This window comes from Trichogramma pretiosum, unplaced genomic scaffold (genome assembly GCF_000599845.2).
Source record: "Trichogramma pretiosum strain Unisexual culture from Peru unplaced genomic scaffold, Tpre_2.0 scaffold48, whole genome shotgun sequence".
Taxonomy (NCBI): domain Eukaryota; kingdom Metazoa; phylum Arthropoda; class Insecta; order Hymenoptera; family Trichogrammatidae; genus Trichogramma; species Trichogramma pretiosum.
Genome location: NW_019641228.1, coordinates 635,067 through 649,360, shown reverse-complemented (window position 1 = coordinate 649,360; position 14,294 = coordinate 635,067).

Here is a 14,294-nt window from a genome sequence, read left to right as displayed (position 1 = left end):
CAAATTTTTTTACCGGAACCTCTGGGTTCCAGGAACCGTTTTTCATAAAAATAGCGTTTTTTAGCCATAGATGCTATCGCCTTCAATTAAAAAATTTGAAAAAATTCAAGGTTATGTATTTTGACCTGAAAAACAAGAAAAAAATTTTTCCAGATTTTTTAAAGCTTCATATCGCCCTAAAAAAATTATTTTCGTAAAAAAAGGGCGTTTTTCGGCTAAAAACCGCCAGCGCTCTGTCTGAAAAAATCTGAAAAAATTTGAGGTTATGTATTTTGATGTCAAAAATAAGTGGAAAAAAAGATCGGGCTTTGTATTGCATCGTAGCGCCGTATATGAATTTTCAAAATTTTCAATAATTTTTTCTGAAGGCCTGAAGCACTCAAAAAATCTGAAAAAATTCAAGGTTGTTTGGATTGTTGAAAAGTATTTTTGTGAATTTTTTCAGATTTTTTAATTGCTTCAGGCCTTCAGAAAAAATATAGATAGAAAATGGACGTTTATACCGGAAGTGGGGGGTAGGAGGGGGGAGGGGGTCTAAAATTTTGGTTTTGGGTCTTTTTTACCATGTACTATAACATACCAAAAGCGCGTCAAGATCGGTGACATACGAGCGCAGGTTTATTTAAAAAATTCTGAGCCTTACCCATATATAAAGAACTTATAGGTATCTGATAACAATTTTTTAGGTATCTATGAGTCTTTAAACACAAAATAAAGATCTTTTTAGGTGTAGTTCTGACTAATTTCTGGGCATAACATGTGCATGTTATTAGGTAACGGGTTTTTTGTTTGTATTTTGAAAGATGGAACCTTAATTTACCTTGTTGTGGCATTCTTGTGATTTCATTTGTTTTTTCACTCATTTCACATGTTTTTTATTACCATTATTTGGCTTACAAAGGCTATTTACAAAAAGGCACAAGCAAAATATTGAGTAAAAAAATGAAAGACTTTAGTTTATATGCACCATCGTCTAGACTTGGACAAAAAACTTTTTCGAGGATATATTCCCGAAAGCTTGTATTAAGATTCAAAACATCAATGACCCTCCGATTTTGTTTTTTTTCCTCGGTTCAATTCTTGAAATACTCGGGCTTATTTAACGACACTGCTTCGGCATTTTACCCGGAGTTTTCGGTACAAAATTATTTTCTCAACAACAACAGTGCATTCATTCGGTTCTATATGAATAATGATTCCTAGCCAACAGGCATTTGGCTAATTGCACTGTCAAGATCAAATAAGTTCTAAGGCGAGCGGACATATTTTCTTTTTTGATCGTCGAAAAAATTACTGTTACATATTGTTGGTAGCTTTTGGCAGAGTACTGATTTAATACGACGAGTGGCAGTTTGAAAGTTGATCCCTGAGTCACGCGTGAGTGTTGAAGGATACATATCAAACATCGAATGAATTTTTCGGGACCAATTAGGCACAGTGATATTTTGCGTGAGACGGTGAAATGGGAAAATACTAATTTAGTTTATCGAGAAAGTTTGTATACGAAAATAATTCTTCTGACGAGCGGCGGCAGGCTTTTAGAGCGATTTTACGCTCATGTATGGGCAACATGCAGCTGTATACGTGCTTTTGATCATTAGCTTCAAGCGAATGTTAAATCGCTTGGAAACTTTTGCCTGTATATAAGTTACATTCTTACACGGCTCTCGATTAAAGCGCGGCAGTAAATAACGAATCAATTTTCATGAGTACATCTCATTAATTGAGAAATGCGAAGCTCGCATAAATTTGCGTCAATATCGTTCGGTTTTGAGCTTCGAAAGAAGCCACACACACACACACACACACACAGACGAGCATACGCACATGCACACAGCTCAGTCAAGTAAACGACATTTTCGCGCGCTACCACGCGTTTAATCCTCTTTTATTTCCCAGGGCCGTTGCCGTTGAAATTTATAGAGATTATCCTATATTGTACATACGTATATGTAGTAAGTCTTTAGGCGAAGTCACCCTGATAATACCGCCAAAATCCAAGGACCCTCGGCCAAATATGTGGGTATGTGTGCAACAGTGACGACGACGTTAAAATCGTTAAATGGAGCGTGCACTCGGTCGCCTCGCAAGCACGCTGCGGCGCTACTAGCTGGCAGTTCTGCATTGGAGCTTCCAAAAAAGCTCATTGAATTTTATCTATTAGAAAGTTCGGCGAACTTTTATTATATCGAGGCTTTTATTACGGAGCGAGCGAGCGGGCGCGCGCGCGCAAGAAAAGGAGGAGCAGGAGGAGAGGCAACGACCTGATGGGTATAAAGAGTAGGAAGATGAGGTCAAGAATCACACTTTGGTAGCGCGGAGTGAAGAAGAAGCGACTATGCAAGCGAGCCCCGAAGGAAAGGAGAGCAGGAGAGGCGGAGGGAGAGAACGAAATAACGGAGCAGACGAGGATATAGACCGCATTTATGAAGCATCGCAGTGGCTGTGAAAATTTATAGCGACACTGGCGCGCGCGCCTCAGGATTAATAGCACACTTATGAGATATTATTAACGGGCCTCGCTTACTATCTGCCACTGCCTCGATCCTGCCCCGCGCCGCCGTCTTCGTGTGTGCGCCTGCAATGGCTCTACCTACATATATAATACCTATATAATGCGCGAGTATGTGTATACCTCGTGCGCAGCCATCCTTATATGTATCCATAACCACGCACATACGTACAGAATGGCTTTTGCTTTTGCTCGAGTCGCCGCGGTTGCCTCGGCTCGCACAACTTCCTCTCTACAGACATTACCGTAGAAGCTGAGCTCATCCTAATTTTCTTCGAGGAAAAAGTATCGCCGTGATAAGTGATCCGAGACAAAACGTTTTTCCTTGTTTTATCCTTTTCTCGCGCCCATAAAGAATCGAGTGACAAACTGTTGTGTGCCCTTTGTTACGTCCAAGACAGTCAATTTATGATTTTTGCGATTTTATCGATTTAATACTTATGCTTGAAACTTGGGATCGGAATGCTGTAATCGGCGCTAATTGCGAGGGGCGAGCTTTACCAAGTGAGAAAAAAGTGAAGCGCGCCACCACTGAGCCTCGTGTGAATCGGCTGCACGAAAGCGTACTTTCAAACTGATAAATTTCCTGAAGATAAGAAAAAAGTTTTTTAACGCAAATCAGCTCGTACGTACAAGATTGTCTGTAATGTTAAACACGCGACGACTAATAAGTTTTTGATTTCACGCGTCTCTAATAGGCCTCACCTGCGCACGGCACATACGTATAGGTGCTTAAATATATCAGCGAAAACATCGACGCCACCAACAGCAGAATCCATTAAGTAAACGAACGAGCGAGCGAACGACATCGCGATATCTCTTTTTGCGCTCGCTTGTAAGCGCACCGCACGTGGACCTGCTCGTCGTATATTATATGTAGCAGCATCAGCGCCAGCCGACTTTCCATTCATCTCGCAGTTCGGAGACGCGTTGCCCTAGAAATAACGAGCCCGAGGCACGGGCGTTGCTGCGCTTGGCGCATCCGATACACGCGCTCCCGCCGCTGCATATACAGCGTCGATGCGTGCGTGGACGACGACATGCGGCCACACACATATAGCTGCCCCGTATAATATGTACCAGCTAACGCGCGCCTACGGCTTGTCGCGCACTTTCACGAGTTTTAGCGAGGCTTTTTGATCGACTGCGTGCGTGCAACTGAGCATCGCAGTCCATCCCGCTGCAGTAGTGTCAAAATTAGACGAACGAGCGCCAGGTGCTCTTTTGTAACTAAATATCGATATTTTCACGAATTTTCACAATTGATTTTACGTATGAGAAACTCGTATCGAGTATTTTTACGAGAAATCTGTCGGCCGTGGCTTAGTAGCATACATATGTACAGATGTATACGTATATCACTCGAAACGACTGGTTTTTTTTCTTTTTTTTTTATCCCCTCGCTCTTGATATTTTCACCGTCAGTAAAATATTTCTTCTTGACTCTTGAATGCGGGAGCGTGTTTTTCGAGCGTAATTGGTCGTCGATAACCCGTTATAGAATTTCTCTGTTTATTCGATCCTCGCCACGAATTATATTTTGTAACTTTTTTTTTCGTCATTGCCGTAGAACTGTGGTTTGTCCATAAAACTCGTTTAAAAAACATAATTTTTAGTACACTCAGGAATTTTTCTCTCTCTCTACGTATGCGCTTTTCAGTGAATATTTTTTTCTTTGCAGAATGGAACATATCAGTACAAATATGAGGTCGATGACAAGACTGACAACAATTATAGTAAAATCGAATCGCGCGACGACGGCGAGGACACTCGTGATCGATATTTCGTGAAATCCAAGCAGGCTTCAACGGATGTCAATTACATAGTCGACAAACAAGGATATCAGTCGCTCGTCAAGCACGATGCGTCGGACGAGCCAAGCAGCCTTTCGGCGGGTCTTCTCGCAGTTGGCAAGGCAATCGACGATTTCAACGTGAGTGCTTAGTTTTCCTAAAAATATTCCCTTTTTTTCGCTCTCGACATTTTACACAATTTGATTCGATTTGATTTACTCGATTATCTCTTGTCGCAGGTTGGACAATCAATTTCAAATTACTCACAGGGAAAGGAGAAGACAAAGTCCGTGCAAATAATCCAAACGCAAGATGCATCTCGACAGCAGAAGCAGCAACAGCAGCAGCGGCAGCTAAATGTTGCTGAAAAAAACATCGATCGTGAACTCGATAGCAATAGAACGTCGAGCTCAAAGATCTCATTGCACAGAGCTAAATTGAATACGGCAAACTCTTTAAACGTGAATTACGTGACGCTTCCACCGGATCAACGTATCGTCGAAGCTATACCGGCTTCGAACAAAGAAATCTCGGACGAGCAAAAGCAATACGAGTCCTCGCCCTCGATAAAGGAATCAGATTTTGAAGTAGCTGCTTCTTCTTTGGTCGTTGTCGGCAATGGCGACGATGAAAACTACGCCAACGACGACGACGAGGACGACTCATCGGTGAGTGGGACAAACAACGATGATCAGCTGATCGTCGAAAACTCGGGAAGCTTCGGTCAGCGACTCGGCGGCCAAAGCGACGACGAGAACGACGACACAGCGGCCTACGCAACGACGGTCAGCACGACTTCTCGCGCGATACTGCCGATTCGCAATGGTCAACAACAATCGTTGACTTACTCGTCGAGCACCTCTCGAGACAAGCAATACTCGGCGCGTCCAAAACTTCTTAAGACGTACTTACGAGGCACAAAACCGGGATTGGGGCTAGTCTACTCGTCGAGCCCGGCTCCCGCTCAAGGCGTCACCGGCAATTCGATCGAATTCGAGGCCAGCGGAGCAGAGCATCGCGCGCGCACCGGCGTCCTTGTCAGCTCCGGCTCTCAGGCTTATTCCAGCTCGGAAAATACCGTATCGGGCAGCGTCTACGTGACGACGCCGAATCCACTTCTTATTAATTATGCCTCGCAAGGTGTTTTGTCGACCGTTTCGAGGATCACGACGCTGCCTTCTTTCCAAAAGAAGACCGAATACGTGTTCGCTAAGCCCATTGTTGTGCCGGACACCGCTGCCAAGCCTTCGAAAGAAATCCCATTCCAGTATAGCACGACTTTCAAGTGTGAAGATGACGTGGTGTACTCCAGCACACCTGATCCTTTAGCCTCTATCAAGAATCAGTTTGCCGACACAACGGCCTCACAAATACTCAACTCCATTCAAGCTGGAGTATCGCTCGTGAACTCGGGCGAGAGTAATCATGTGATTGGGAACACCGAGAGGCCGGCTCCGGTCATCGAGGAGGTCGATGATACACCGCAGGCTGAACAGACATCGATACACTTATTGAATAGCATCGGTCCACAGGATGGCAATTACGTTTCCATTAATCCAGCCTTTGGAGGCGTAGTCAAATCTCAAACCAATCCAGACGTGCAGATCCAGAAATCGGTCGAAGTTTACCAGAATTTGCCTGCTGCCAAAGTTGGAACGAAATTGGTAGAAAGACACCCTGACATGACTCAAATTCTTAAAACCGATCAGCCGAAGCCACTGTATCCTCCTTCGAATGACTTGAGCTTGAAACAGACGATTCATACCCGCAGTGATACTGTGTCTAACAGTAATCTTGGTTCTAATCAGCCTGTTTATATCGTTCCACCAGCGACTTACATCATCGAACCCTTACCACCGCAGAAAAGTAATCCCTACAAGTTCGCCACGAATCCTGTTAATACCCTAATCAATCCGAATATTTATTCGATGAAGAAATATGTGGATCAAAAAGTACACAAATTATCTCAATATCCTACTTCTTTGTATAAGCCTATTCCAATTCCCCTGGACAAGGGAGTTGATCGCAAAGTACCTAATACAGTGCATATCACTTCGTATCAGATTTCAAAACATGAGAAAGCTGCTGAACAAAGTCCAGTTTATGGAGTCAAATATGGTGTTAGTTACCAACAAATTATGAAGCCTCAGAATCCTGGATTATTTTCACCCTACATGAATAAGCTCATAACCGGAATTAATGTCAATCAGAACAACAGTAAACCTTTCAACGGTTATGCATTCAACGAAGCAACGCCAAGCTTCGTTGCAGATAAATTACGTATTGATAACAGTGGCTATTTAAACACTGTGACCGGCAAAAAGCAACAACAAATTTCCTATGCGTCCCGTAACTATCCGATTTCAAATTCACTACTTATCAGAAGGCACGCAGCTGTCAATCGGCTGAGCAAACCAGAAAGAGACGATTACGCAGGACCAGTACCACCTTTTTACCATGCACAAAGGCAATTTGGATTTCAGTCAAAATTATTCCCAGGCACGGCTCCGGCTAGAAAGGCTCGGAATCAAGAACCGACGAGGTATCCTTACCAAGGCAATTTCAGACAATCTAAAATAGAATATGGCTTTAAACCACCTATGATACCGTCGGTGCAGTACGACGAAGAGACGGCGTCCAAAGTCGAAAGTTAAGATCAACGTCGATTAGAAACTACTCAGATGTTTACATTAGAAATGGTGCATTTTTCTCGATGAGAAAAATTCCTCGGCAGTGAGTCAGTCCCTGGTGTAGATCTCTGTGTTACTATATAATAATAACTATACTTTGATTAGAAATTAAATTAGGAATTTATCTTAACGTACGCTCCAAAAATAAAATTTAGAAGTATATCTATTTAATTTAACAACCATATAAGAAAACGAAAAAATAATCATTTTGCACTAGAGACAAATCAATCGAAGGACTGATATTATTAACTAAATAGTATGTATTTTTGCGTATAATGATTTAAATCCATTCACGATTGTATAAATATTGATCTATACGGATTTAATACGTATATGTATATATATATATATAATTAATTATGCACCTGATATAATAATGTATTCTATAATATGTATATTATAAGTTTTAAAAATGTACACAAAAATAGACTTTTATGAAATTCAATAAATTATTCGATGTAGGGGAAGTTGGGGTAGTAATTTAGTAAACTAAAATTGTAATTATTGATTCCAAAATGTGAAAAAATTATTAGAAAATATATTTATAATCTCAATGCTGATGAGAATCAACTGTCTTCGTTAATTAATGAACATCTATGGTATAAAAAATTTAATTAGAAAAGAATAGAGAAGTAAAATGACATCTGCTTTTGCCTAGCCTATGGAGCACGAATGTTACGAGAAAATCTTTTTTTGACCTTCGATGTATATAAGTATATTTGACTACTTCTTGTAATTTCCCACCATATTGCTAATACAAATCTTCACTGATACTTATAAAACGTAATGAAATATCGCAAAGAAAACACACGTGTCTTCAAAACATTAAAATTATAAACAATAGCTTAAAAATGTGTCATTCATTCCCCATGTCACTAATAATTAGAAACATCGAAGTGATATGAAAAAATCTGCAGTACAACAAATGTTCACATGAAATTATTGCTCTTAAACTACGGAAAAAAATTTTGTTTGAAAATGATTGTTTTTCTCTCTCCCCAAATCAATGAAATTAATTTGAAAGTGCCTAAAAATTTAGGTTAAAATCATCATTTTTTCAATATTTTTATTGATAGACATTGTACGAAGCATTTTTTATCATTAACAGTTGCAATAAATGGTCAAAATCCGTATATGATGATGTAGATTTTTTAAATTTGGAGATGTATAATATAATATTTTGTGGAAAATACTTTTTAAAACATTAACATTTACGTTAATAATTAGATTTATTCCAGATAAAGTATTTAAATTTGACACTTTCATTAAGTTTATTCAACACGTCTAAATTATAATGAAACTAGAATTCTTATCTTGAAATATATAAATAATCAGGCTCATTAATTCGGATCGTTGTTCAAAAAGTTTTACGAGAATAAATTAGCGAGCTCAAAAAAGCGAATTTTGACACTTTAGCATGCAGTGGCGACGAGAAATTAGCGAGAGTGTAAATTGCTTCATTTTTTACAGACAAGAAGCCTCGACATTCTATGCAAAACTTGCCGCACGTAGATAGTGCACTCGTTCCTTGGCTTCTTCCTTCTAGCGTCGTCCAGCACTTCTTTTTATTCTTCTTTCTTGGTACAATTAACGTCGTGAGGCTGAAAAAAAACAACTGTCTTTTTTTCATTATCCTTACCTTACCCACCAGCGCTTTTTTCTTTCTCCTCGTTTTTTTCACGTTGCGGTTTCTAGTGGGGATACGTTATTTCTTGGCTTTAAGTGCCCCTCTTATATTTTTCTCTCCTGTCTAGTCCAATGGCGCTTGATATACAGATAGATCTTTCAGTTCTTATTAGCTCACTTCGCGACAGAAATGAGGTTGGCTAGAAAGTAAAATGGAAAGAAAAGTATGCGAGAATCGAAGTGAAAAAAGGTGAGAAATCTATTGTTTGCAACCCTTTTTAAAGTCGTATGTATTGAGATAAAAAATCTACTTTTCATCCCAGAATGATATCATTAAGAATTCAACAATTTACTGGCCCGTTAATATGATATTCACTCTTCACATTCAATTAATTCTGTCGTGATAACGGGCGTATAATTAATCATGAAAAAATATGGAGGGCAAGCAAGGTTTGCAATTGATTTTTGAAGAAGTCAAATAAAAAATTTTTCATTTCGATGTATGGATGCAATTATTTCAAAAACTATTAAAAATACTGCAGTTATTTTTCATTGCATGCGTAAAAAGATTTTGTTTTAGAAGTTATTGTTCCAAGAAGAAAGGACGAAGTATTATAATAGTAAAACTAAATGAATGTGATGATTGAAAATATCTGAATAGAAGTGAATAAAGTGTGGTTGAGAAAAGTATCCGTTCAAAAAGCTGCAATCTAAGTCGGATGAAATTTATATCTGATCTAGGTTCCTGGTTTCGAACTGGCAAGGTTAAAGAGAGAACAAGTAAGAGAAAGGTAAGTGCAAAAGCAAGTTGACGTAGAATTTATGATAATTTTGCCGAAAAGCTCTTCTTGCAAAATTAAGTCGAACCTTCCCCCGCGTCTTTTCCTTCGCAGGTTCGAGCGCTCCTCGCGCCCTTTACGCATTCAAGAACTGCTAAATTTTGTTGACTATTCTCCCTAGATCAGATTGAAACTGAAATAGTGAAAGGATAAGAGGAATAAAGAGAGAAAAGTCAGATGGAGAGGCTTCCTGTGGATGGTTCGACTTGATCGATCGATTCGTTTAATCTTAAGTACGGCGCACGAAAATTCAGAGTCAAATGCACGATTTCACAAGTAAATAAGAGATATAAAAAGTGGGATGAATAATTGCAATCGAATAAAAGCAAATTCAATTTTAATGCCAGAATATCTTCAATGACTCATTAACGGCGGGCTTTCAGGATGGCGCGATCGTGACGGCCGCATCGCTCATGGAATTGTTACGCGATCCCCCACCATTGTGCCGCAGTAATATAAAAATCATGCGAGCCGAGTCGAAGGAACAATGCTTGGGTCGGCGAATAGCAGGGCCACGCACGAGCACGTTTTTTTCTTTTCGACGCCGCCCGACTTATGTAGATCTGCATTTATTCTTGTATATTGCTGCGCACGCCACGACGTATACATATCCACATACGTACAACATACAAGCGTATTATTACGGGGGAGACAGTAGCGCGGCTCACAAAGCTCGCGAGCGGGCGTATATGCATGGATATTCCAACGCTCTGTCATTAGCATTGCAAATGAAATAAGCAGCAGCAGCAGCGGCGACGACAGGGGAGGGATAAGGTGGCGGAGAAGGAGGAGGAGGACGAAGAACACCACACACAGAGAGGGTGTGTATAAATATTAATGAAGGTCTGTTACCTCTTGAAGATTCTCAGAGCTCGCCTTACCTTATATAAGTCTCGTTTTTCTCTTTGCCACTATACACGGAGCTCGAGCGATGCTGGCGCGCGCTGCAGTCTTGCAGCTAGGGTACGATGGACTCGCCACGCGCGCGCGCACTCCCGAGCTTTTACCACCAAGCTCGCAAGGTGGCGAGAGCTTTGCCAGGCTCTCGCTTGCCTCGCTCTATATACACATACACACACACACACACACACACTCGTCTATTCTCATATAAATGTATATAGGTATAAGCGCTCTGCGCCATAGCCGCTAAGACTCACTCAGACCGCTGTAATTTGTTATGAAACACTAATTCGATTGCTTGCCATAGTGGAATTGTGTGCGCCGAGCTGCAAGCACCCAAGCCTTTCGAAAGCTATAAATTACCAAGTGCATCGTAGTACTGCCTTGCTGCTGCCACCACCGCTCGAATTCCAACTCTCTTCGTACTATATTCATGTGATTTTTTAGACCCCTCTGTTTATTTTTCCCTCTCGGCGAAGCAAGTTCAACTTGTGTCAAAAGAACCGTAAACTTTTGTATTATTATGAGCTTGTTGCGTTGCTTACAAATGTTTAATGAGCGAGTTTGGCATGATGTAAGATTTCTAGGAGAGTGCAAGATTGATTTGAAAAATGTTCTCCCTTTTGTACGTTCGTGAGAAGTAAAATTTCTTAATTTTTCTTCGGATGATGGAGCACTTTTATACCGGTTAAATGTTGAAGCATTAGGTCGAAAAATATATAAAAGCTCAAGTGCACAATGAGGATATAAAGAGAGTCCATACGCACAATCTGATCATCCATCGTAATTTCTCAAGCTCTCGAGCTTGCATTTGTACAAATCTTCAATCTCTAATCTTATCGAAGTACAAAATCATGTGGTCTGCCAATCGAATCAAACACACACTCGCATTGTGAGAGATCGAATCAAAAGGGCGAGAAAAGTGCGAAAGCGAGTTAACTTTCTCCCAGGCACGCGTATTGGATTTATGTAAGGGTGAGGGCAGAAGTTTCCTGAAAAAGCTTACGCGCCGGCTGCGTGCGTGTGTATTGGTGTAGTGCATCATCATCCCTCTTGTGTGTATGTGTACTACATAGCGCGAGTGAGCAAGTGCTTGCATACATGCGCACCGACAGTAGTCGAGTCGGAGCGAGAAAGAGAGAGGGCGAGAGAGAGAGAGAGAGAAAGAGAGAAACTGAAGCGAGAGTTACTCCTGATGGCAAGTCGACGTCGAAAACAGGAAACGTCGATTCGCGCTGAGAAATTGAAGCTATTTCCTTTAATCACAACCCACTTGGTGAACGCCCGAGTGAGCGAGCGAGTGCTGAGGCAGCGCCGGCAGCAGCAGCGAGGGAAAGATTCTTCTTCGCGATGCCGAGAGAGCTGACTCCTAGCTCGGCCCCGTGAAACATGCCAACCCGTCTGACGTTTCAGTGAACCTTGTTGCACTTCTTCATTGATTAACTTTGGATATATACATGTATATATATATATCCAGCATTATACCTTTTGCCGTGTGTTTGCCAGCAGAATTTCCCCGGCGCGAATGTATTTGCAGATACAAGTTTGAAAGAAAATCGTTTAGTTTTCAATCGCTTCGATAAAATTTTCCGAACTCTGGATCTTTTTCTTTCTCGCGCTTTTCCTCCATCTCGTTTCCACGCGGATTATCCGGGCAAACTCCAACGGCCACGAACAATTATTATTCACAAATGAGTTGGGTATTATCTAACATCATGACTATTCATAAACCAGTGGATTTTCGGTTCGCATCGAGAGCCCCCCGCGCTCACAATCGCGAAATAAAAGCCCTCCGCCGTTTGCGCGCCCGTGTACGTTTGCGGTAACACACCCGTACACCCACACACACACACACACACACACGAGGAGCGAGGAAACTCGTATTTAACTATACACACATAGCGATAGAGTGTAGGGTGAGAATCGATCAGCAAAAGGCCATTAAAACACAAAGCCCTCGAATCGAATCGGCAGTCCTGCGCCCGCGCGCGCGGCTACCAATACACGGGCTCAAGCCGGTAATGAAGTGTATTGTTTTCCGATTACATCTGCTCAACAATGATTAACCGCCTGAGCCGCTTCCTATGCATGCGTATACCAATGGTATAACGCGCGAGAGCTGTGCCACGCCGCACTGCGAGATTCTGTGTACGTGCAAATATATACAAGCAGACGATCTGCGGATTCCCTACATTTGGAGCGGACCCTGCGCTCTCTGTACCAGCGTTGTATGATCTCCGGCGCGTCGAAACGGAACTCGGATCGCCTCGGAATATGCGCACGTGCATAAATGCACAAAATAATCTGCGGCGCGTTTGTGCGTTTACACGGGGTGGCTCTGATCGATGTACTCGAGTAAAAGATTTCGCGCGATATCGCCCCGTGACGCGAGCCTGATCGATCGACGGCAAAAAACTACGATTGATCATGACGCCATTAAAAAATCAGTATTTTTTCTACACTCGAGTGACACTCGTGAATCGGCAATTGATGAACTTCTCCGAGTAATAATTGATGCGTCTATTCTTTATGAAAAATGACGGAATGCGTGCAAATGTGTATTTTAAAATGAATATACGCTTGATTGATTGCCACCCCCTTAATATTTTATCTATCGTACAGGTGCCCCTTTCGCTGATCGTTTAGAATCGCCATTATTTTTCAATCGATGCGTGTATTGGCTAATACTCTCTGAATTGACTGTCGGTCGTCGCGATCTCTGCTATTGTCCCATCGTATTTATTGTAAGTGCTCGATGTATAATACCGATAATTGATCAATTTACACCTACACAGCCATACGCAGCATCTAGGGTACACGCAGAGAGCTGAAAACACCGCGCAGTGTAAGGCTCAATTTAGGCCGAGCTATATAGAGATTAACCGAGAGAGGGAGAGGCCATCCTGGATATGCGATAAAGCGATTATGTCCCTGTTTGGAGTCGCCAACACAAAGGATCGGGCAGCCGAGCTGATACATCGGGTACACTCCTGTGCACTATAAGGTATAAGGTAATAGCCCCCAGTAGCACCGCTTGGCAGAGAGGGAGAGGGACTGACAGACAGAACGGGTCACGTGTACCTATGCTCTATACATACCTCCACGATGCATCATCCGCATAAGCCATTACGGCCTCAGGATTTTCGAGTTATATGGTTGCCATGCCAAAGCAAAACTGCACTTTGCCACCCATTGAATCGATCCATTTTGCAACGTCTGTGTATGGAACAATAACTCAGACGCGAACAGCTATAAAATATGACGAAAAAAATTCAGTGCGCCAGTGTGTCAAAGGATTCTTATGGAACAACCTGCTCTCGACAAATTCCGCATAAGCGTATAGATGACGAGAAATAAGCGCACAGCTGATCGAAAAAATAGGCTACCACTGCGCTCGAGCTTTCAAAGCTAAAAAAATAATCCATGTTGTAGTCGCTCGAAGCTTCCGTATGTCGCATAGTTTACTACCCGCCTAGTATCGGGTCAGCAGTATATACACACACACACACACATGCGCGTATCCTGTTACACATTCTCCTATGGTGAATTTGTGAATTGTCGCGTACTGCGCGGAGGCGCACGGAAGCGTATAAATTTTTGCCCCGTGCATCCCGGGATTTGCATGCAAAAGGTCATTTTTAACCATGAACATATGCGCTTACGTACAGAGAGATTATATACGCAGTGAAGCCCGAGCAAACCGCAGAGCCTATCCCGCGCTTATTTACATGTATAACTCTATTACGTTTTTGTGTATCGCCGAAGAATTGACCTTTTTTGTCACTCTTTTATTTACTATTTATTAACTTTCCAGATTTTCCGAATCGAAAAGTTAGTTGCGAGTATATAAGCTCGAGTTTTGCGCGCCTGTTGACACGATGGGTAATCTCGGGTCGCGTATCGAAAATATTAATCGTTTGCATTGTGACGTTAC